This window comes from Protopterus annectens, chromosome 2.part1 (assembly GCF_019279795.1).
Source record: "Protopterus annectens isolate FY-2018-M chromosome 2.part1, PAN1.0, whole genome shotgun sequence".
In the NCBI taxonomy this organism is placed as follows: Eukaryota; Metazoa; Chordata; order Ceratodontiformes; family Protopteridae; genus Protopterus; species Protopterus annectens.
In genome coordinates, this window is record NC_056729.1 from 1,486,426,810 (window position 1) to 1,486,452,287 (window position 25,478).

Consider the following 25,478-nt stretch of genomic DNA (forward strand, 5'->3'; position numbering starts at 1 on the left):
ACGTGGTAGGGGCAGAGCTCAAGGTTCTTTTAGGCCTAGGACAGGGAGTTCACCTGCTCAGACTTCTGGTGAGGGCAGGGGTCAGTCCTTTCGTAAGCAGACCCAATGACCTGCCTTTTCAGCTGCCAGTACATTCTCGCCTGGCAGCACCTCTGGGAGGAAGGCTGTCTCTTTTCAAAGAAAATTGGGATTTAATTACCCAGGACAGATGGGTTCTGGATATCATTCACCACGGTTACAGGTTTTATTTCCATACCTTGCCTCCTTTCAAAGGCATGCCAGACATTCCTCCTCTACAAAGAACAGAGGCTCACAAGCAAATTTCTCTGTTGCTCCAAATAGGAGCCATTCAGTCAGTTCCTGTGCCAGAAAGGGGCCTAGGATTTTATTCTCGCCTGTTCCTAGTACCAAAGAAGGGGAACACGTGGAGACCAATTCTGGATTTATCTATCCTCAACACTTATCTGGACATTCCCAAGTTCAAAATGTTGGCGTTACAACAGCTTTTACCTCTGCTGGGCAAAGATCACTGGATGGTAACTTTGGATCTCAAGGAAGCTTACCTTCATGTGCCTATAAGGCTAAGTTGCAGGAAGTATCTGTGTTTTCGAGCTGGAAATTCTCATTATCAGTTCTCTGCATTGCCCTTTGGCTTATCCACTGCGCCCAGAGTATTCACAAAGGTTCTGGCTCCACTGATAGCTTACTTCAGGCTAAAAGGAATTCAAATCTATCCTTACTTGGACGACTGCCTGATTCTGGCTCAAGAAAAGGAAGACCTTCTACAGCATTTGGAATATGTTATAGCAGTGCTAAGATGCCTAGGGTATTCTGTGAACGAAATAAAGTCCAGTCTAGTACCCTCTCAAGACATGTGCTTTCTGGGTGTGAGACTGAATACAGCAGCCCAGATGGCCTTTTTAACCCCGGACAAACAAAAGAATCTATCCAGTTACTTCCATCAACTATCTCTTCAGTCCGGGCTGACTGCAAGGACAGTCCTTCAAGCCTTAGGGTTCATGGCATCTTGTATTCTGGTGCTTCCCAATGCCAAACTGCATATGAGGAAGCTACAATGGTATCTAAAAATCTATGGACACAGCACTGCCAGGATTTGGACACTGTCATTCAAATAATACCTTGCATTCAAAAGGAATTTTTGTGGTGGGCTCAGGAATGTCACCTAAACAAGGGACTCTCTGTGACCCGGCCAGAGGCGAGTCAGATTCTAACGACAGATGCCTCAGACATTGCTTGGGGAGCTCATCTAGATGGAAAATGGATACAAGACAAGTGGCCTGCCAGACTACAGCATCTACATATCAACATGAAAGAGATGTTAGCAGTCCAGTTTGCATTAATGGCTTTCAAGGAGTTACTTCTTCCAGGGCAGGTGTTGATTCTAACAGACAACACAACTGTCATGTGGTACATCAACAAACAAGGGGAACACATTCTTACCCATTGTGCAGGCAAGCAATGATTTTATGGGAGACTGCGCTCAGCTTGCAACTAACTCTTCAGGCAAGGTTTCTGCCGAGCACAGAACTCCTTAGCAGATGTGTTAAGCAGGCAAATCATGGATCCCCACGAGTGGAAACTGGATCTTCATGTATTTCAAAATTGACAGTGTCATGGGGAACTCCAGACATAGATCTGTTCGCTTCTCCACTAAACCACCAGCTGCCAAAGTTTTGCACGAAGGGATTTCATCACACAGCTTGGAAAGTGGATGCTCTTTCTTTCAGTTGGAAAAATCTTCATGTGTATGCTTTTCCACCTCTTCCTCTTCTCCCAAGGATGCTTCTAAAGGTCAGGCAAGACAAGCCAAGGATGATTTTAATAGCTCCAGATTGGCCTCGGCAGCACTGGTACCCATTACTGAGGAGTCTGGTAAGGAAGCCTCCATGGCCTTTACCCTTGATTCCACATCTGTTGTCTCAGAAGGACGGTCGTCTGCTCAATGTCAAGCTTCACTCTCTTCATCTAACAGCCTGGCATATTCTGTTTTGAAAGACAGCAGGTCTCAACTTCCTCAACAAGTTTTAAATGTGATTATGGAAGCCAGAAGACCTAGTACAAGGAAAGTGTACGCAGAAAAATGGAAGAGATTTTTATTTTGGACTGCAGCAAAGAATTTGGAGATTTCGAGCCTAATTTGAGTGTGGCTCTTCAATATCTTACTGAGTTATTGGACAAAGGTTTGTCTTTCTCTTCCATTAAGATTCATGCTGCAGCAATTTCAGCTCACTATGATTGTGACCCACCATTGTTTTCACATCCTTTGTTCAAGCAATTTCTTAGAGGGGCAAAGAATATAAGACCCCACGTAGAGCTCCTACTCCTGCTTGGGATCTCAATTTTGTGTTGGAGAAACTTACTCTACAACCTTTTGAGCCTCGGCTACTGCTGAACTGAAATACTTGTCATGGAAGACTGCTTTTTGTTGGCCATTACTTCTGCAAGAAGGGTTTCTGAATTACAGGCCCTTATGGCGGTTGAGCCTTTTTGATTTTTCATAAGGATAGGGTATCATTACGCACTAATCCTTCCTTTATGCCTAAGGTGGTTTCTAGTGTGGCTTTAAACCAAACTATTCATTTGCCTACTTTCTATGCAGATCCCCAAAATAAAGGGGAAAAGATTTTGCACACTTTAGATGTACACAGGCAATTGCGTTATTATTTAAGCAGGACTAAGGATTTTAGGCAGTCTCAGCAGTTGTTTGTTTCTTTTGCTTTGAGTTCGCAGGGCAAGCCTGTGTCAAAACAAACTATTTCTAGGTGGATTGGGTTCTGCATTGCATTTTGTTATTCCGTCATGGCAAGGAGATTCCAGCTGGGATTAGGCCTCATTCCACTAGGGCTACTGCCACTTCAACAGCATTTCTAAGGGGTGGCAACTAAGGATATTTTGGAGGCAGCTACTTGGAGTTCAGTGCATACTTTCTCTAAGCATTACCACCTTCCTCTCTACTCTAAGTCTAGGGCTGGTTTTGCCACAGCTATTTTGCAAGGCATGTTATCAGCTCCTGCTTCCTTATGATTTGCCAGCCTCCCTTACCTCTGCTTTGGGATTCTACCCAATAGTTAGGACTGCAGCAATGTGGAATGAAGAACATAGTACAGTTTTGTACCTACCATAAATGTAGATGTTCGAGGATCCACGTTGCTGCAGTCCAATTTACCCTCCCTCCTTCCCCTCTGTGTTTAGGGGTGGTTGTGTAGGTGAGATTATATTCTGGTACCTTTGTATATATTGTATATATTTTTGGTGCAGGTATGTTTGGTGTGTTTTGGTTTTGGCCTTGTCTTTTTAGGGTCTTCTGACATCTGGGGCAAGAAAAGACTGAGGATATGACGTCGGTCATGCGCATTAGTACCCTGACGTCAGTCTAATGCGCCGTGACCGACGTCAGCCATATACTTTGGTATTCGGGCCGACTGGACAGCGGACTACCCAATAGTTAGGACTGCAGCAATGTGGATCCTCGAACATCTACATTTATGGTAGGTACAAAACTGTACTTTTTGTGAAAGCTGTGGCAACCAGGAAAGAAATATACTGCGAAAGATAAGCTAGTCTTTACAGTTGATACATAAAGATTACAATTTACTGAAGCAGTTTCTGGAAAATAGAAGATGGTGATAGCCAAGGTGATGGAGCTGATGCTTAAGTGGAAATGCTAGCTCTTTTAAAGGAATAAATAAAAGTTCCATGGAAGTTGACAATTATTGGGAAGAACCAGTGGAGCAAGATGGCGGGGGGGGGGGGGGGTGGAGTATTTGTTCACTAGCTAGAATTTGATAGCCAGGGAGGATATGTCGATGCACATGACTGAAATGTTTAAAGCTGTCTGACTGTCGCCAAGAAGAATTAGCAACACCTTTGGGTACTCTCTTCAATCATAGTCTAAGCACTGGCTTCATCCCAGTTGAATTGGAAATGGCCATAGTTATTCCCTTGCACAAAGGTGGTGCTTCCACTGACCCTGGGAACTGTAGACTTATTAGCCGGGCTAGCCTTATCTGCAAGGTCATGAAGCGAATCGTCATGGACCTTATCAACAAAGATGTAATCTCCAAACACTTGACCCTGTTCAGCTTGGATTTGCCAAAGGGCGATTATGCCTGTTAAACCTGATGGTGGACAACTTTGAGACAGTCACCAAGGCCCTGGATGAGGGGAAATCTGTGCATACAGCCTACCTAGACTTAGCCAAGGTTTTTGACAAGGCCCCCCCTCAGGCATCATTAACAATCTCACCCAGCTAGGTATCAACCCTTATATCGTTAGATGGGTTGCTAACTGGCTCACTGACGGAATCCCCTGTTTTAACTGTACGTGTGTTCTCCCTCCAGTAGCAGACCTGTAACCAGTGGTGTTCCACAGGGATCAGTCCTGGGACCTCTACTTTTTGAAATCTATTTCTCCGAAGTCTTTTTCTCCGAAGTACAAGCAAAAACTGAAGGTCTGTGGCTGATGCAGTTTACTGATGAGTGCAAACTGGGAGCAGTCATAGAATCTCCAAATGATGTCAACATCCTACAAGAGGGTCTTACACAAACAAATGATTGATGCAAAGTCATGGCTTTAAACTCGAATAAAAAAATGTATTATTCCTTTCAGTAAGACCTATGTTCTGCCAACTACCACATCAATGGCAACACTCACGCAATCAATGGCGAGGGACCTGAGCACATAAGTTGACATCAGTCTTACCTTTGCTCACCATGTCCCCACAGTGGTAAGAAGGGCATTCTGTATTGCTCATCTCATAAGTAAAGGCATTGCCTCCAGAAAAAAGTTTTAACCTCCCTGTACTCTTCCCTCATCAGGCCAGTAATTGAGTACAATGCCCCTTTTGGTATGTACCTTTCCAAGCATCTGCAGCAGTTTGAGAGACCACAAAGGTTCCTCACAAGGAAAATTCAAGGTCTTCAGCATTTGCCCTATGTGGATCGCCTGAAATTGTCACTTTATTCTGTTTCATACAGACTACTTGGAGGCAGTCTCTGCCTTGCATATAAGGCAATCGCTGACCCTGCCTTATTGGAAGTGATGCATATCCACAAGTCAAATGGTACACTGGTTACTCGCTCTAAAGACCTTAACCTGGTATGTGACATTAATAGAACCTGCTGGAGGGACAGATTGGTCTCCCAGAGGTTACCACACCTTTGGAATAGACTTCCACTTTGTTTGATACTTGTTAACCGGGTTAGTCCAGCTGAGCCAGGGGCCCATTTTCAATGGAGACCCAAGGAGAAAATCTCCAGGTACTAATACAAAACATTCTTAAAGTAAAGAACATATACATAGGTAAAGTGTATCAGATAGTAAATACAAAAATTATTTTGGGTAAAAGACCATTTAACAACAGATCAGCTGTTAAACAAAGAACATAAGATAAAATAAAAAAATAATGCCATTACATTCTGAAAAACTAGGAATAGTATATACAAAGGATGGGACTATGGACTGAGGTGAAGTAATGATAATTTGACAAGAGAAAGGTGTGTTGACAAAGTAGAGATCATGGATACAAAGCTGTACAGTTCAGGTCAAATAGAGCACCTCATTGGCCCTCTTCAAATGCAATCTAGACTGGATGGGTAACCTTAAATTCACCCTGGGGGTTCCACCTGTATCCCTTATGGACACAGGCATTAGGTGCTGATCATGGAAATAAAGGTAGAACTTGGCTAGGCTTGTAAGGGGCCCTAAAGCCATTAGCCGAGTAACTACATTTGATCCTATGAAGTACATATATTGTAGAAAGAATAGCTTACTGCTATAGCTTACAGTTTTATTAGTACTGATCAGTTTAAATACAGTAAACTCTCAGTTAACCTGTACCCATGGAGATTGGTAGATGCCGGATAACTGTAGTTTCTGTTTGCTTGAGAGTTAGTATTAAAAATAGGCCTGACTAATACTGTACCCTATACTATTTGTTTGGCTTGACTTGTTCTCAGGTTGGGGGGGTTATTTGTATTTTACTTTTTAAAACTCTAAAAATGTAAGGTAAAAGTGCAAGACATGAAAATTGAACTGTATTTCTTCTATTTTTGCCGGTTGCTTGAGTTCCAGTTAACTGAGAGTTTACTGTATGGATTTTGTCTAAAGTGTTGTCTTGTAAGTTGTGGTTTTAAATGTGTTATTTTATACAATGAGTAAAACTGTCTAGTTGGCTTTTTATTGGAGATGGTTTAATGCGAATGTGAGCACAACTTGAGAAGCTATAATTTAAATCTGAGTTGTGCTTATAAGTAAGATTTAGCCAATGATATAATTCTTTCATTTCTTTATTTTAAGATGTTCAGTTAACACCCATAAATTGACTTTGTACATCTATTCTATTTTTTGCTGTTTTGTAATTTTTGTAAAATACAGTAGGCCATAAGGCCAAACAAACACAGTAAGCCTAAAAAGCTCCTAAGACCAGCACACTTACCCAGTAAACAAATGTATAAATAAATTTAGTTTAAACCGTGCAGATATGACTCCTCTACACCTTTTCACTTGGTCGAGACTGAGTCCTACTTTCAGGAAGGTCTTTCTCAATGTATTGACAAGTTCATGCCCCTCTGTAAGAAATGTATGTGCACCATTACTCTGCAGTGAGTTACCCCTATTTTAATAGATAGGTGTCAAACTCGAGACTACCTTTAGACCAAATCCCACAAAACAAACTTGCAAAGCCTGGAGTAGGGTAAAAATCCATTTTTCTCCAATAACCTGTCATTACCTTGAGCAAAAGAGACAACATGTTCAAAATTCCCAAACATTCTGGAGAACTGTTGCTCGACTACTACAACCAGGTCACAGTAAGACTCCTTCCCTTACCCCACAGCTAGCCAGTATCACCATACCTGGCACATTTGTTAATTATGTCCATGGCTTTGTGAAAATAGAAAATATTCCTAAACTCCGAGGTCAGTGTGCTGCAAAATATCCTTCCCGCCAGATCAGGTCAGCTTAATTCAAACAATGCCCGCCAGCACAAAGCTCAAACTAATCAAAAATTTGTCTTTTTCTTCTGTTGACAGGATTTCGTTTTAATCTCTACAGGTCACATCTCTTGTCTATAGCATACCTTCTCACAGTCCTGGTAAGTAGGCCTTCAGGAAAGGCACTGTCATAATGCTTGGAGGAGTTCACTGAGTGTTGTCATTTGTTAAATCATTCCACAGCCTTGTTACTCCTGCTCTCAAAAGTCTTTAGGAAAATGCATGTATAGACAACTGCTAGACTGCTGGTTACACCGTATTTAATATCAATTGTACAGTATGTTTTTTGGCTTAGCTGCCCTTGTTGACTTCATGTGTATGGACACTGAAGAATGGACTCTGGCAAGATTATGGAACAATCCTGTTTGACTAGTAAATTACACGTCCTTGATAACATTGATTTTTTTTCCCCCCAGTATTGTGAGGTGTTTAAAACTGTTTCAAAATGTAGAACACAGTTTAGAATGGTTATAGTTTCACTTTGCCTCTCAATTACAGTTTGAGTACCCAAAGACTGTGTATTAAGCCTATCTTTGAGAACCATGACCTGTCAAATTGGAGTGCAGAATTTATTCAGTGTGGATGATTTAAAGGCTTAACCATTTTTCTTTATGGTTGGTCTGAATATGTCCATTTCGAATCTTCATGTATGTTTCAACTTCCTGCAAGCACTGGTGGACAGTATGGGACTACATCTCGGAAGTCTTACGAAGAAATTGATTTTTTTTTTTTTTTTTTTTTTTTACCTACACCAGCTCTTATCTTCTTGGGGAACACATTGTCTCCAAGTAAAATTTTCATATAGTCAGTGTTGCAGTATTCCTAACACTTGGGTCATCACCGCTACCATCTCGCCAGGGTACCCAAAGCTTACCTTCCAGTATACTACATCCAACATTTGATCTCTGCTCACAAGTGTAGATGTATAAAGGTGGGACTTGGTCTAATTCCTCAGATGAGAAGGCTTCTGACCATTCTGTAGCTCACTCAAATGGATAGCACTGTTAATGATGCAATAGGGTAGCACACACTGCCTGTGGTCCAGAAGGCTGTGGGTTCTATTCCCACACCAAGTAGATAGATTACTAACACTGCAGTGCAGCATAAGAGGAGTTCTGCACTTATCTCATCCTTCAGATGAGACATTAAACTGAGGCCCCTTCTGCTTGAGTTACCGATGGCTCAGGGGAAATGTGAAAGATCCCACAGCCCCTATTGAAAAGAGTAGGGGAATTTCCTTCCTAATAGTAAAAGTACAATCTTGTCTTCCTGAAAAGATGCTACTAGCTATTGGAACTAGACAGATCAACAAAGGACAAATAAAATAAAACTTCTGTTCAATGCACTCTCCTAGGCAAGTCCTTTTGGATAATAAGGACTCTGTACATTTCTTTTGGAGAGACTGTCTTATATATGATGAAGCATTTTGAGTTGGAGTCTAGGCAAATTTCAGAGGTGCAGAAAAGATACTAAAACCTTTTGGAAATGGTACTCCATGTGTCGTATAGTCGCAGTGCCACTCACCTAGAATCAGTTACTTGCTGGGACTGGTGAGTTCCTGACTACAGTCACTCATTCTTGGAGAGAAGCTATTTTTGGGCGGCTTCTATAGCATTGTCCAGTTGATCATCAAGAGCCCTTACCAAACTCTTAAGTCAGCAGGATGATGAGTAAATTTCGAGAACACTGGTACAGCTTTGGGTCATCCCGACACCGTCCCGTGGGAAGGTACCAAGTGTTGGCCATCTTAGTCCTCCTATAAAAGAGTCTGCACTGATCCAACCTTTGGCTTCTGTTTTACCAAACTGATTGGAACTGTCTCCTGTGTCAGCACTGGAGCTTCATGCATCTTCCACATTGATAATATCTCATTCTCTCTCTACTTCGATACCATCGGATTGGGATGAGACTCTGAACTGAAGCTTTGGAGCCAAGCTCAAAGGGAGTGAGCCGACGCTGGCATTCTCCACATTTCCCAAGGGGCTTCAGCCTGGGAAAGCTCATATCCGAGATCTTCTTTGTGGCTGGAGCTCATTGGCTCTAAGGTTTCTTTTTTTTTGGAATGGAGGGAATCATCAGCTCCAATAGTTTCTGCCTTTGAAGCATTTGAAAGGGCTTTGGTAATTTCCAAAAACAAAGCAGCTTCAACCAGTTTGGTTCTATCTAAACCCCATCTGCATTGTTTCTCTTCATCTTATCATACAGGGACAGTCTGCACCAAGGGCTTCTGAAGAAGTCTGCCTTGTGAGCTCCCCATCTGATTCTGACCCTTGTACTGCATCCCAAGGATGAATTCCCAGAAAACCTATGTGCAGGTAGAAGCACCTAGATGCATCACTGAAGATAATGACTTAAAGGAAAGAGCGGTTTCCTTTGCTCCATCTCTGAAGATGTCTCATTTGGTGACATCCTCGAGTTATGAAACAAAGAAGGGGGATAGACATCCCAAGACCCTTCTCCGGATGAATCCGTATTCTTGGAAGCCTTTAGTTCTGGAACAACATCATCCTGGGTAGTACTCTCCATTGGTCCACTTATCAAGTTTATGGCTCATTGGGTGTGGAAGGACCCTGATGTGATGAGCCCATAACAGAGAAAGCTGACCCCATATCTGCGCCAGCAGATAAGAAGCAGTGGAGCAAAGGTCTGCCTGTAGTTGCTGTGGTATGGCAGCAGCTACAAAGAAAAAGCTGCCTGAATAAAGCTAATCTAGCCACCCCAATAGAAAATCTAGGGTAATTGACAGATTTTGGAAGCGAGCCTGTGCATCAGTGACTTTTGTCCTCAGATTGCTGAACTGTCCAGCCCGTTTAACAAGGTTCCAGAGAGACTTTACTAAAGAGATAATCAAGCCCCTCTTGGGGGTGCTACCTGCAGATGTTCAGAAAACAGTGGACTCACTGTTTTCCATTCTGCAATCCTCCTTCAGTGTCTGCTCTTTAATGCAGCAGCTGTATGGCCAGAGCAGCAGGAACCAGCATTACCATGCATCAACTTGCCTGGATGCAACTTTATGACTTTGCAGAAGGTTTTATATTGTCCTGTATTTGTCCCTTGTGATGGCTCCACCCCTGTTTAGATAGAGTCAAATACACTCATCAGGAATACACTCGTTAGGAGTCCACAATCTGGTAAGACGCTCTCCAAAGAACTTTCTCTAGGAACCAGAAGTTGGGGAAGATTGTGGTTCCGCAAATCGCAGAGTACTTTCCAGGACTCCCAATGTAACAGACCTCCACATGGCAGAGGAGAGGCAGTTTTAATGGATAAAGCCCAAGAGGCAGACCACACTGTCAAGGTTTTCATGAAATTCATTCAGGGGTCCTGAACAGTTACCCCGCTGTTACACTTTGGAGGCAGTCTGGGTGCATCTTTTTTGCACACTGAGGCCTGGCACACGGTAACATCAAATTCGTGGATGCTAAGACTAATATCCAGAAACTGTTCATTTCCGCTTTCTGTCCCACTACAGAAGAAAGTCCCTGATGTTCCACCCAGTGAGTGGGGGTTAGCATCCATAGAAATTTCAACGCAACTAGAAAACAAAAGAGTAATCCAACTGGTTCCCCATTTAGAATCCAGAGTCTATTCAAGGATCTTTGTAGAACGAAAAGACAGGAAACCTCATACCCATTTTGGGTCTCATTCATCTAAACTAGTTTGCAAGACATACAGTATTACAGATGGGTCATTTTTCAATCCATTTTGCCTCTTCAGAGAAAGGACAACTGGATGTGCTCTGTAGATCTCCAGGGCACCTACTATCATATCAAAATTGCAAAGTACTCTAGGGGTTTTGTCCACTTTGGCTGGGAGCCAATCATTTCCAATTCGGAATGCTGTCATTTAGTCTCGCCACAGCTTCTAGGATGTTCACTAAGATCATTGTTGGGAATCCAAGTTTTCCTATATCTTGATGATTGGCTCTTCACTGCTTCCATCAAGCATCTCCTCCTTGCTCACCAGGATCAAGTACTCCAGCTGCTTCTGAATTTAGGAATCTGCATAAACTTAAAATGTCAGATGACTCCAACTCAGTGTTGAATTCATAGGATGCCCCTAAACACCAAACTCCAAATAGTCAGCCTTCCCCAGTTCAGGGTCCTGTCACTTCATCTAACAGCTCTTAAAATTCTACATCACCCAATACCACCAGCAAGATTACTTGTGTCTCTTAGGTCTTGTGGCATCCACAATTTTATTGATTCCATTAGCCAGACATTTCATAACATTGCTGCAGTGGACCATAACAGTACATTGGTCTCAGTCCTCACACCATACATCACTTGGTGGATAATCTCCCCATCTGTGACTGAGGGACATTCTTTGCAGATGGATTCACCTGTTGTAACAGTGACCATGTATGCAGCCCTTCGGGGGGGGGGGGGGTGCATTTTGAAGGAAAGATGGTCCAAGTTACATGATCAACTTCAGATGCCAACCTTCAAATCAGTGTTTTGGATTTGAGAGCAGTAGTCCTAGCATTGCAGGCATTTCAGGACCTCCTCCACAAAGGTGGGATCTCCATACAGACAAGCATGATTGTTGTATGGTACACCAGCAAACTGGGACAAACCTAATCATATCTCCTATGTTGAGAAACCATGAGGATTTGGTAATGGGTGATGTTTTCTGATAGCAGTGTGCATCCCGCAGACAGACTGAGGACAATGCTAATGCCTCATGAGTGGTCCCTCAGTCTTAAAGTGACATGAACAATTTTCAGTAGCTGAGGCCAGCCTTGATGTGACCTATTTGCCACCTACATGAACAACAAATGCAGTAGGTATTTTGCCTTAATCCCTCCACAGGGACGGTCACGGAGGATCCTGTAGGCCATATTTGGCCCCAGGTCTCCTGTACGCTTTTCCCTTTCTACCTGTAATGAACAAATTCGTACAGAAAGCAATGGTGTGCAAGGCCAGAGTAATCCTCATTTCTCCCTTTTGGCCACTACAGAATTTGCTTCCTTACATGTGGCCTCTCCTAGTACATCCTGCATTGATGTTAGATATGTATCCAGACCTGTTAACTCACTCCTCAGGATTGTCATCTCCTGATCAGAATTCCGTGAAATGCACCATATAGTTCCTCCAATTTTAAATATAGCCAGAGACACCAGGCTTTCTCCAGCAGTAGTCTGTATCCTTTCCGCATCACAGAAAGTAAACAAGGAAATTTTACCATAGTAAATGGAAAAGAGTTTCAATTCTGGCATATTCCAAAGATTTATACTCCTTTTAAATACAGTTCCTTGAATACTTATTTTTGTCTGATCTTTGACAAAGGTTCCAGCTTCACAAGTATTAAGGTTCATTTGGCAGCAATTTCCAATTTTCATGTAGGATACAATGATATGTCCATAGCAACTAATCTCAAAAGTATTCCTCAAAGATATTTTTCTACTAAGACAAGCACATTAGAGAAACTGCTCTACCATGATGGGACATTACGGTTATGTTACAAGCCTTAACAGTGTCTCCCTTTGAACCCACTTCCACTGCAGACTTAGTTTCTCACATGGAAAACAATTTTTCTGGTCGCAGTAAAGATGAATCTTAAAACTACAAAACCCTCATGGGAAGCCCTGTCATAGGTTTGTAGGTGTGTACTAGGCTAATGGCCCTGGAGCCTTTACAAGCCTAGCCCATAGGATTACCCTGGCATCATGCCACCTGATCTTAGTTCCCAGTGCCTTGTCTAGCAGAGTGGCTGGAATGATCCCTGGGGTGAATTTTCTATTTCCCATCCACTCATCAAGATTCCTCTTGAAGAGGGCCAGTGAGGTGCTCTGCCTGACATGTATGGGAAGTCTATCCCATAGCATGGGGCAGTCTCTGTGTTATGAACCTGTCTCTCCAGCATGTTCTGTTGATTGTGGTAATGAGGTTGAGGTCTCTGGAGCATGTGGTGCAGAGGGATTGGGATTTCTTTAGATGTAGCATTTCTAACAGAGCTGGGTCAGACATGGCTTTGCAAGTCAAGCAGAGATGATCTCTAAAGATCAAAACAAAACTACTTACTTTCTCACCCACTAACAAGACTCTTCCCCCCACCTTCTCTATTAAATCCTCCAATGGAATCACTATATCACCAGAAGCTCACACAAAGCTATTAGGTGTTACCATTGATAACTCCCTTAAATTTGACACCCATTTCAATCTTACCATCAAAACCGTCAATAAAAAGCTTGGCTCTCTATAAAGTAAAACACTTTCTCACTCCTCACGCTAAATTTACAATTGCCAGCACACACCTACTATCAACTCTTTTCTATGCCTCCCCCCTCTTTACAAACTTGCTTCTTGTTACAATCACATAGCTAGATTTGCCACAAATTCCACCTTTAGAACGCACCACTGCACTAACTTGAAGCAACTAGGGTGGTTAGAGTTTTCCAGCCAACTCCATTTCAACCAACTCAAAACGGCTCACCAGATACTGTATCACCCAGAGAAAACACCAGCTCTGAAAAACATCATTAACCCCTATATTAACCTGCAATCTTTACGCTCCTCCAATAAGATCTTAGCTCAAACTACCAAAGCCAATAATTCTGCTGGGGATTCTCTATTCTCAAACTTTGTAGGTAAAATGTGGAACTCCCTACCAACCATGCTCCCCTCAGAACCCTCACTCCTACAATTCAAAAAAAAGCTTAAACCCAATCTCAATACTCTCTGGCAATGTCCCTGTTCCAAACCTGATTAACCACTATCATTTACCCTTCTCTTACCTCACTATCCTTAACCGCTTTTTAACAAGGCGCCTCGCCTTTGTAACTGACCTATGTTTTTTTTTATATGCTGCTGCTGTTTTTTTTTTTCCCAAGATGTGATGTATCTTTATATTGTATTTAGAACTCAACTATCTTCCTTTTTTTGCATTAACAATGTTCATATGTCTGTTATGTACTTGGAGCTTTTCTCCCCGGGCCTCCGCTGAAAATGGACATGTATCCAGTCGGACTCTCCCGGTTAACAAATGTAAAATAAAAATAAATAAAATAAATAAATAAGTAGGCGATATGAGACAGAGAAGTTTTTTGAGTCTGTCCATCCATACAAGACAAGTGTTTAAGGTCTAGGATCCTCTTGTGAGGTACTTTTGTGGCCTCTCCAGTTGTTGCAGGTGTCTGGTGAGGTGCATGCCAAATGGGCATTGTACTCTATGATTGGCCTAATGAGGGAAGAATAGAAAGAGACAATGACCTCTTTCTTCCTGGATGCAAAACATTTAGTAATGAGATGTGTCACATAGAAGGACTTTTCTTACCACAGTAGCAATGTGGTGGTCAAAAGAGAGGTTGCTGTCAACCTTTGTTCCCAGATCTCTTATAACTCCTGTGATGTTCATCGTGCATACAGCTGCAGTCATAACAGATGGGTTTTCCTGCCGTCAGGCGGGTCCTCGGTTGGCCAAATTCCAAAGTCTAGGTCCGGCGTCGGATGTCGTCGCTTCTTCCCTGACGTCTGTGCGACAGGGGTATAAAAGAACCAGCCGACGCCATTTTCTCCAGTCTTTCTTGCCGCGCGGTGCCCGAAGCAGAAGCAGTTCGCAAGTGTCGGTCGGCCAGCTCCTGAGATTACGAATATTTTTCAACCGAAGACTTCTTGAAAGCTAAGTACCCCGTTGGGGAAACTTTTCTTGCCTCAGACCAATGTCAGACAAAGTTAATAATTGCATTTCATGTGGGAAGCAAATACCGCATAAGGATTTCCATTCCCTCTGCATTCCTTGCTTAGGCCCTGACCACGACGTCTCGGCCTGTCGTTTTTGTGCTACATTCAACAGACGCACTATTAAGCGTCGGGCGGAGTTCGCTCAACACTATTTTGGCAAAAAGTTTAATTACATTATGTCGTCGGATACTCCGACTCCAGTTTTGAGTAAAAGACGCAAAGATAAGGACCGACATACGAGGTCCGCGACTTCTACCGACACCACGCTAAAGCCGTCTACAGGTGCTCCAGTTCTCAGCGAGGTGCCTGCGCGGCCCCTGACTACCGATGACATTTCATTAGCGGTGTCTTCTGTGCCCGAGGTCGCAAGCTCTTCGGCCCACACCCCGATTACAGATACCGAAGCCACTCTTGGCGGGGGAAACTCAGGCCTGCCACCTCTCAAGGTGTCTTCAGGCCGCCTTCTTTTTCCATTAAGGCTTTCACTAAATCTAAAGCAGCCATGCATACTAAAAGACAAGCTCCACAGGGCCCTACTCAAGGCCCCATGCCTAAAAAGCAGATGCTCAAAATGGCTGAGGATTTGATTACTCTTATCAGGGGTTCTCAACCCCCCTCGGACAAAAGGCCCAGAGTGGAGGAAGAATACCCTTCTTCGGACCAGGCCTCCATTACTTCAGAACATTCTGAGGACCAGGAACATTCATACTCCCCTTTTGAAGATTCTGATGCAGAGGAGTGCATTCCTCTGTCTCCCCTGAGGATTACTCTTTTGGGGAAACCTTGCATACCTTGAGGGAACACTTCCACTGGGAAGGCCAAGAGTACTCAGACTCCAAGAAAAGGCTCAGGGGATTTCCTCTTGCTCCCTCAGCACAGGCCTCTGGCTATACCTCCTGTCTTGGACATACTAGATGATGTGTATTCAGAGGCCAGCCTTAACCCAGATTCTTTACCTCCAGATCCAGTCAAGCCTGACAGGTATTACCGGGTTCCTGATTCACACCAATTCCTATACAAAAGCCATGCGGCTGACCCAGAAACTATTTCACAGGGTCCCAAGGGAATTAAGGCCTCCACAGCCAAAAATCCATTACCTTCAGAGAGAGATTCCAGAGCTTTAGAAAGGTGGGGGGAAAAGGTATACACCTCGGCCACCTTAACCATGAGGGCATTAAACTGTCAGTTCCATATGTTAAAGTGTCAACAGTTTTTGTTATCTCAGTTGAAAAGCAAAATGTCACAACCTGAACAACCAGACTTGAAGGAGTTGCAGGATTTGTTGCATAGTGCAGAGCAAGTGGGTAAACATACCTTGCAATGTGGTTTTGATGCTTTAGAGGCCTCATGTAGCGCTGCTGTTACAGGATCAGTCATACGTGTAGACATGCTTGGCTCAAAGAGCAAACCTTACCAGATCATGTCAAAGCAAAATTACTAGATGCACCTCTTCAAAAAGATGTATTGTTTGGGGTTAAAGCTGAGGAGGTATTAAAGAAAATGGAGGAAAAGGCGAAATCAATGCAAACAGTGAAAGATTTCCTACAGGTACAACCACCACGTTTCAGTAGAAATTGGCCTTCAAAAAATTGGTCCTTTCCAGCCACGGACAGACAAAGACGTAGATACAGGCGCCCGAGGGGTAGAGGGCAATCTCAAGGATCTTTTAGAGGCAGACAATGGCAAGCACCTACACCAAGAGGTGGTGAGGATAATTCACAGCCATTCAGAAAGCAGAACCAATGACTTTCCCCTTTGCATGCCAGTCAAGGCTCAAATGGCAGCACCTTTAGGCGGAAAACTGGCATTATTTTCGAAAAATTGGCATATTGTCACAAAAGACAAATGGATCCTGGACATCATAGACAGAGGCTACAGATTTCATTTCCACACTCTTCCAAAAATGAGAGGCATGCCAAACCTGCCACACAATCAAAGGGCAGTGGCTCAAATACAAATTTCAAAGCTCATGGACATGAAAGCTATTCAAGAGGTACCTACTCACGAACAAGGTCAAGGTTTTTATTCCAGACTATTCCTGGTACCAAGGAAAGGAACCGACTGGAGACCCATTTTGGACTTATCCATCCTAAACACATTTCTACTCGTACCAAAATTCAAGATGCTCACCTTACAGCAGCTTCTTCCCATGCTGGGCAAGGAGTTTTGGCTGGTAACATTGGACCTCAAGGAGGCATACCTGCATGTCCCAATCAGACAAAGTTGCAGAAGATACCTCAGATTTCTTGCAGGTTCAATCCACTATCAATTCTCTGCATTGCCCTTTGGCTTATCTACTGCGCCCAGAGTATTCACGAAATGCCTGGCATCAGTAATTGCCTACTGCAGACTTCAAGGGATACAAATTTACCCTTATTTGGACCATTGCCTGATCCAAGCGGACAGCAAACACATACTTTTGGAACATCTGGCTTATGTAACACGGTTATTGAATTCTCTGGGATACACAGTCAACAAAGAGAAATCCAGGCTAACACCATCTCAGAAAATAACTTTCCTGGGTGCCAACTTGGACACAAACACCCTGATGGCCTATCTTACGCCAGAAAAACAGGGGCAACTAACTCAGTACTTCAAAATACTAGCAAATTGTACCAGGATTACTGCAAGGAAAATCCTGCAGGCTCTGGGCTTCATGGCATCTTGCATTCTTCTAATCCCATGTGCAAAGTTGCATATGAGGAAACTTCAATGGTACCTAAAAAAAACTATGGTCTCAACACAGCCACAGTTTGGAAACAATAATACCAATAATTCCATGCTTGCAAGAGGAATTTCTATGGTGGGCCCAAGCATGCCAAACAAACACAGGTCTGCCATTCTGCAAGGCTCTAGCAAATCAAGTCATCACAACAGACGCCTCAGACTACGCCTGGGGGGTACACATGACAGACAGGTGCATTCAGGGCAAATGGTCCCAAAAGGAAAAGCACCTTCACATCAATCAAAAGGAAATGCTAGCAGTGATAAATGCAATTACAGCTTTCAAGGACCTCCTGCATCCAGGGCAATTATTGATAAGAACAGACAACACCACAGTAATGTGGTACATAAACAAACAAGGAGGAACACATTCATACCCCCTGTGCAGGCTAGCCATGTCACTTTGGAACTTGGCTCTGGAATGGCAAATCGAACTTCAAGCACAGTACCTGCCAGGATTGGAAAACACGCTGGCAAACAATCTAAGCAGAAATATGACAGACCCACACGAATGGAAGTTGCATCCTCAAGTGTTTACAAAGATAATCCAAGCGTGGGGAAGGCCAGACGTAGATCTCTTTGCCTCCCACAGGAATCATCAATTGACAAAGTTCTGCTCAAGGACCTTCCATCCAAAGGCCTGGAGAGTGGACAGTTCTTTCAGTTGGGCAGCACGGACAGTTTACGCCTTCCCTCCTTTGCCTCTTCTGCCCAAGGTGCTCTTGAAAGCAAGAGCAGACAGACCGAAGATGATACTGATTGCTCCAGACTGGCCAAGACAACACTGGTACCCACTCCTGAGGAGCCTAACACATACTCCTCCCTGGACCCTACCTCTAATGCCTCTTCTACTGACTCAGCACAGCTACAAAACTCTTCACAGTCAGCTGAAAACACTCAATCTGACTGCATGGAAAATTCCTTAACACCACAACAGACCCTACTTTCCAAAGAGGTGCAGGATGTCATTTTGGAGGCCAGAAGGCCATCTACTAGAAAGGCTTACTCCACAAAATGGAAACGGTTTTGCGCTTGGAATGAGAAAAAAGGCCAGGATCCTAGAAAACTGAATTTGCCTCAGATATTACAGTATCTAGCTGAGCTGTTGAACAGTGGACTTTCATTTTCCTCCATCAAAATTCATGCCTCAGCCATTTCTGCAGAATACAACACTGATCCACCCTTATTCTCTCACCCACTCTTAAGACAGTTCCTCAGAGGGGCTAAGAATATAAGACCTCCAAGGAAACAACCAATACCAGCCTGGAATCTTAATTACATTCTAGAAAAATTAACTTTACCTCCCTTTGAACCAGCTGCCTCAACAGATTTGCAATATTTGTCCTGGAAAACAGCTTTCCTTCTGGCCGTTACCTCAGCTCGTAGGGTTTCGGAACTACAAGCCCTCATGGCTGTGCAGCCCTTTCTCATCTTCCATCAGGACAGGGTTTCCCTACGAACCAACCCGTCATTTATGCCTAAGGTAGTATCCAGGGTAGCTTTAAATCAGGCCATACACTTACCTACCTTTTACCCCAATCCTCAAAACAAAGGGGAAAGGCTGCTACATTCCTTAGACATCCATAGACAGCTACGTTACTATTTGGACAGAACAAAGCCTTTCAGGAAATCAGAACAACTCTTTGTGTCCTATGCTGTAGGAGCTCAAGGGAAGCCAATTTCCAAACAGACAATTTCAAAATGGATAGGCCACTGCATACGGTTTTGTTACTCCTTTCTTGGCAAATCTGTTCCTACAGACATCAGATCTCACTCCACAAGGGCCACAGCTACCTCTACAGCCTTCCTCAGAGGAGTCCCTACCAAAGATATTTTGGAGGCAGCCACTTGGAGTTCTGTGCATACCTTCACAAAACACTACCACCTGCCTTTATACTCCAAAACTAGAGCAAGCTTTGCCACTGCTGTGTTGCAGGGCATTCTGGCTCTTCCCAGTTCCACCTAGTGCCTACCACCCTGTGCATAGCTTTGGGATTCTACCCATCTGTGATTACTGCAGCTGTATGCACGATGAACATAGTACAGTTTTGTACCTACCATAAATGTAGATGCTACCATAAATGTAGATGTTCGAGTGCTAATACAGCTGCAGTACAGGTTTCCCTCCCTCCATCCCCTCTTGGTAAAGGCCTAGTGGCTAACACCTCCTCATACAACCTGATTGGGTTATCCTTCTATGGTGTATTTGCTTGCAACTACTGATTTTTGGATTATATTGCATTGCATGATTATATATATATAATTTATGTATTGCCTTCCTTCTGGGGGCACCTGACATCTGGGGCAAGAAAGACTGAAGAAAATGGCGTCGGCTGTGTCTTTTATATACCCCTGTCGCACTGACGTCAGGAAAGAAAGCGACAACAATCGACGCCGGACCTAGACTTTGGAATTCGGCCGACCGAGGACCCGCCTGATGGCAGAGAACCCATCTGTGATTACTGCAGCTGTATTAGCACTCGAACATCTACATTTATGGTAGGTACAAAACTGTACTTTTGGACCCCTTGCAGGAGATTCCTCCGGTTTTGTACTTGTTCATCTTGCTATCAGTGTACTGCTTTTGCCTTTTGGGCTTTCCACAGCCTCAAGAGTTTTCACAAAGTGTCATGCATCAGTGCTCGCCTTCTGCCAAACCCAAGGAATTTGAGATTTTTCCCAACTTGGATGACCTCTTAGTCCAAGCTACTTCACCACAAATTCTCCAACATCATTTCCAGTTTGCCCTTCTCCTCCTATTTCCACTGAGGTTCTTACCTCAAAAGAGAAGGTGCAGATCCTTACAACTACTTCCACAATCTTGCCTCCCTCAGACAATGTTCAACCAGGGATACTCCAAGGGCTCTGGGGTTCATGGAAGCCATTATCCAATGCTTCCCCTAGCCAGACTGCATATGAGTAAAATGTAACGGTACCTGAAAACAGTTTGGTCTCAGCACTCTAATCCTCTGGACACAGTGATTTCCCCTTTTATCCTGTGTCAGATGGGAATTCTTTATGGTGGAAGAATCAGGTGAAATTCAGCCCAGGGCTTCCCTTCATTCTGCTAGCCCCAGTTCATGAAATACACAATGATGCCTTGGATGAGGCATATAAGGGGCCTGGACAGGCAGCCAGCAAGTACAGGGCAGAAGGCAGCCCGTGCTACTAAAGGAACACTTCAGCGTAAAAGAAATTAGGACCTTCATTCAAGCTCTTCAAGTCTCCTCACATATCTGGAAAACAGTACCCTATTAGTGTTCAGACACCATAACAGTAATATGTTTAGCAGATCTTACTAATTGTGCAGATTTGCACAAAGTCTGGGACCCTGTCACCCAGAAAAGGTCACTCTCAGCCACATACATTCCATTACAGGACAGTGTGTCAGACGCTCTAAGCAGGTTTTTGGAGGACCCTCATGAATGAACTTATAGGATTTCCAGGACATCCTTCACCTTTGGGAGACTCTTCAGCTAGATTTGATTGCTTCAGAGGCCAACCAATGGCTTCCTCTTGCCCCTGAGCACAACAGAGAAAGGGTTACTACTTTACCCCAATCTGTCATCAGTAATTTTAACTCTGTGGATAAGGTTCTAATTCCTTATAGGCACCATTTTATGAGGATGTTAAGGCTCTCCAAGAAGCCAGGAGACCCACCACTTGAAAATGTTGTATAGCAAAATGGAAGAGATTCTCCTTTTGGTGCCAAGGGAATGCACAAGACCCCAGCCAATTAGAGTTGCCTTCCATTCTGAAATATCTGTATGAGCTTTTGCTTACAGATCTGGTCTAGTCTTCCATCAAAGCCTACCTCTCAGCCCTATCTCCCCCACTTATGTTCAGATCTGAGATCAGGTTATTCCTGAAAGGGGTCCTGCATCTTAGACCACTTAGAAAACTCAGGATCCCTACTTGGGACCTCATCTTCATGCTGGGATGACTTGACTTACCTTACCTCCTTTTGAAATGGCAACATCAGTAAACCTCAAATTCTGCACCAGGAGAACTATCTTACTTCTGGCCCTCACCTCAGCTAGGAGGGTTTCAGAGCTTTAGGCACTCATGTGACCCACGAGACTAATACTTCAGTCATGCATAAAGTAGTGAACAAGCTGTCTCTCAATCAGGCTATAAACTTAACCTGCCTTCTTTCCCAGCCCACAGACTCTGGGAGGGAATGTTGAACTTTGTGGACATTCACAGACTGCTAAAATTCTGTATGGACAAAACAACATCCATTTGAAAATCTGATCAACGGTTTCTTTCGTGGACTCCAAACTGGGCCAACTGGTCCATTGCAAGCTGGAATCTGTAAGTCAGTCTTCTTTTGTTACTGTCTGCATGGCAAGTCCTTGCCCTCATGCTCTCGAGCTCACTCTACCAGAGTACTAGCAGCATCTGGTGCTTTCTGCAATGCAGTGCATGCCAGATCTATACTGAAGACTGCCACCTGGTCATCTGTACACACTTTCACTAAAAACTACAGGCTCTGTGCCTTTTCAAGGTCCAAAATTGCCTTTGTTAGGTCAGTCCTATCTGACTTCTTGGACCATTCTGCATTATGGCAAGTTCTTAGACAGCTATACTTTTTTCTATTTACTGGGCATGACCTTACCCTAATAATGGATGCTGTCTTCAAATGTCTCTTACATAATTCTTGACCAAGATATGAATTTCAACAACAAATCTCACACTTGCTCATTTATACAGGGCGAAAATGTTATGAACTAATAGATATAAAATAACCATAACCAGGTCACTTATTTTCCCTTTACTGATATTCATTTCCAGCTTAATAACAAACTGGTCTGTATTGACTGCATTGAAAGGTGGCATATTTTTTATAACTGGGTCTCCACGTGTGCTGCAGGGTGTGATAGTAGAATTCACCTTTGCTATTCTATCTCCAGTTGTTTAAGTTAATCACTACCTTGCTCTTGGTTTTTGTTTACTTATAACTTCTTTACAGCCTCAAATGTCTGACCTCATTATGTGGAGACCCTGAACCCCTTGTACTTTCAAGAGATTCAGCATATCATTTTGCTGCTCTCCATTCCTAAATCAACTAGCAAACATGAAAACTCATTTTTTAATTTGCATTGGCAAACAGTTGAGCAAACATCTGACCAACAAGATTACTAATGTGCAAGAAATGTATACCCACAGGACAACTAAATTTTCAGTTGAGTTCCCCATGGTCTGTCAGCCTTACCTCTCCCACCTCGTTCCATATCCCGCAAATAGACAAACATTGTAGTTATTGGTGTAACACTTTGTTTTTCAAACATTTTTATTTATATGTGATTGTGTGCCACACTGCTGAATTGTATATCTTCCATTATTTTTTTTCTGGTTTTGTTGCATCATAGCAGTGAGTGTTGTCGCCTCGCAGCAAGAGGTTCTGTGGTTCGATTCCCTGCTGGAGCACCTTCTGTGTGGAGTCTGCATGTCCTTCCTGTGGTCGAATGAGTTTTAAAGACGTAGTAGGGGTGTGTGTGCCTTGTTTGAAGGTGGGCAACCGGTCTGGCAACTCAACACTGTAAAAACTCCACTGCCAGTTAGTCTGCTGACCAGTGATCCGCTGTGGTGACCTCTAACAGGAGAAGCTATAAGACAGTTGTATCATCCTAAATCCTTGTATTTCTGTATTTTTGTTGCATTTTCTTGGGATTATACTGAAAATCAAAGATCCCAGCTAGTTTAAAATGAATGAGAGGGTGAGCAAATAAGTGTACATGTTCCTGTGGCTGACAATGATTTACACTGCAGCAGTGATCCCTTATTCAGAAGTGTGCTGCTATAATCACTTCATGCTGTGGCTGTACTTTACTACTACTAGATTTGACTTTGCAAATGGATTATTTTCTTTTTTAGACTAACTGGGCAAACACGAGACAAACGGGCTTCTTTTCAAGAGTGACCAGTGCATGTGCCATTTGGTCAGTGACTTTCAGTGTAGCGACATATATGCAGATAGTGAGAGACTCAAATCCAGGACTTAAGGCTATGAATTGCCAATGATTATCTTTCAAGTCTTTTACAGTACAGTGTTGGGTGACTGTTTTTTGTGCCTCACATTTTCAGTCTGGCTTCAGTTCTGACCTTGGGCCACTCGTCTTTGTGTCAGTGCGTGATTTCTATGGATGTCACAATTACTTTCCACCTCCCAGAAAGATACTTGTTGATTGGTTGATGTCTCTGTATGTTTGTACATACAGTAAACTTTTTTTCCCATTGGCAGAAAAATTTGTATGTATGATTGAAAATCAGATTATCGTGCATACCCTTTTTTTCTGTGTTAGATTACAATGCTCTGTAGATCTTGGAATTTGTTTTTTCCCCGCTGTAGTTCAATCAGAGTCCGTATATATATTTAGCAGGGGCAGTGGGGAGTACGGGGGTCGTGTTTAACTTTTGTTTTTCAATGGGTTGGTGATTGAGCATTGTAGCTTAAGCATTTGAAGTTCAGTCCTTCACCCCACCCCAAATACGGTGATGGGCACCCATATGTAACCTGTGTCGTGACAGAAGAATATGTACAAAGGATCAGGTCAGTTCTGTGATAAGCTTATAATTCCATTTTCTTCCTAAGCTATGGACTAAAATTGACTTAAGAGCTGTAGAAAGGTACCAGAGGGGGTGGTATAATTTTCATAACTTTACTACCTTGTGTAGTCTCAAGTCGGCTGAAGGTAATGGAGTATCAGCTTCCTTCTGAAAGCCATTATGATTTTTAGTACTTCTCATGACACCATAGTCTGAAGTTCCTGTATTAATGTTTTAAGGGACGAAGGCGCTTACGTTTTGAATTTGGATTAAACTTGGAGTTCAGTGTTGGATTTATCTCTATCCTTGGTTTTTGTTCTGTTTTGATCAATTACCTATTCATGTTTAAAATGCCTGTGCCTAAAGAATTCAGTAGTACTTTAAAAGTTGATCACTTGACCCAGCATTATGTGCATAACAAAGTGCAGTTGAAATAACTTTGTAAAAATGTTGTTTCAGCATTATTCATGTATAATAATATTCATTATTCATTCCATAGCCATGTCTCAGCGGTGAGATAAAAACACAGTACAAGCAGTAAAAGAAACTCACCACTGAGCAAAGCAACCTTGGATAAAAAGAGCTGTATACAAGAGAACAAAAACCAAGGATGCACCAACAGCTATGTAGAAATCCAAAAATTGTCAGCAGACAAATCCAAAGCGACAACAGCCAACGATGTATTCCACTTTTTATTGACAGGAACAGAATAAAATAGTAAGCGCTTTCACATCCTATGATGCTTCTTCAGACTTCAATAACATTCAGTGAAAAGCCACTCTTTAAATACAGCTTCTTTGCACAGCTTAATCACATAACAAGCAATTACCTATTCATGTTTAAAATTTGTTTTATATGTGTGTTTCTATTGGTGAAAGGAATTACTAACCTATTTTTGGTTTCAGTATTGCTAGTGGTATTCTCATACCTAAAATCATTATCCCTATTAAAAAACGGCATATATATATTTTTTACTAGACATCATAGTTTTTTCTATTAGACATTTTATTTTTATATATTTTTAATAAGCTAATTTATATAAATTTTATAAACTTGGTCAATGACAGATAAGTTCAATGGAGTTTTCAGAAGACTTCAAAAGATGAAATACACTTGTTGAAACAACATTTTCATTATGTTATGCATATAATATTGTACTGAGTGACTAACTTTTAAAGCACCATTGAATTCCTTAGGCACAGGCACTTTAAATATGATTAGTCAACTGCTTGACATGAGATTATGTTGTGCAAAGAAGCTGCATTTAAAGAGTGGCTTTTCACTGAATGTTATTGAAGTCTGAAGAAGCATCATAGGATGTGAAAGCGCTTACTATTTTATTCTGTTCCTGTCAATAAAAAGTGGAATACATCGTTGGCTGTTGTCGCTTTGGATTTGTCTGCTGACAATTTTTGGATTTCTACATAGCTGTTGGTGCATCCTTGGTTTTTGTTCTCTTGTATACAGCTCTTTTTATCCAAGGTTGCTTTGCTCAGTGGTGAGTTTCTTT

General features: G+C 42.7%; 1 protein-coding gene across 1 annotated transcript in view; it reads left to right on the forward strand.

Moving 5' to 3' along the window:
* CCHR2.PART1H1orf174 (chromosome chr2.part1 C1orf174 homolog) overlaps positions 1–25,478 on the forward strand; it is a 223,245-nt gene that overhangs the window by 196,676 nt on the left and 1,091 nt on the right. The gene's annotated exons all lie outside the window — the stretch shown is intronic.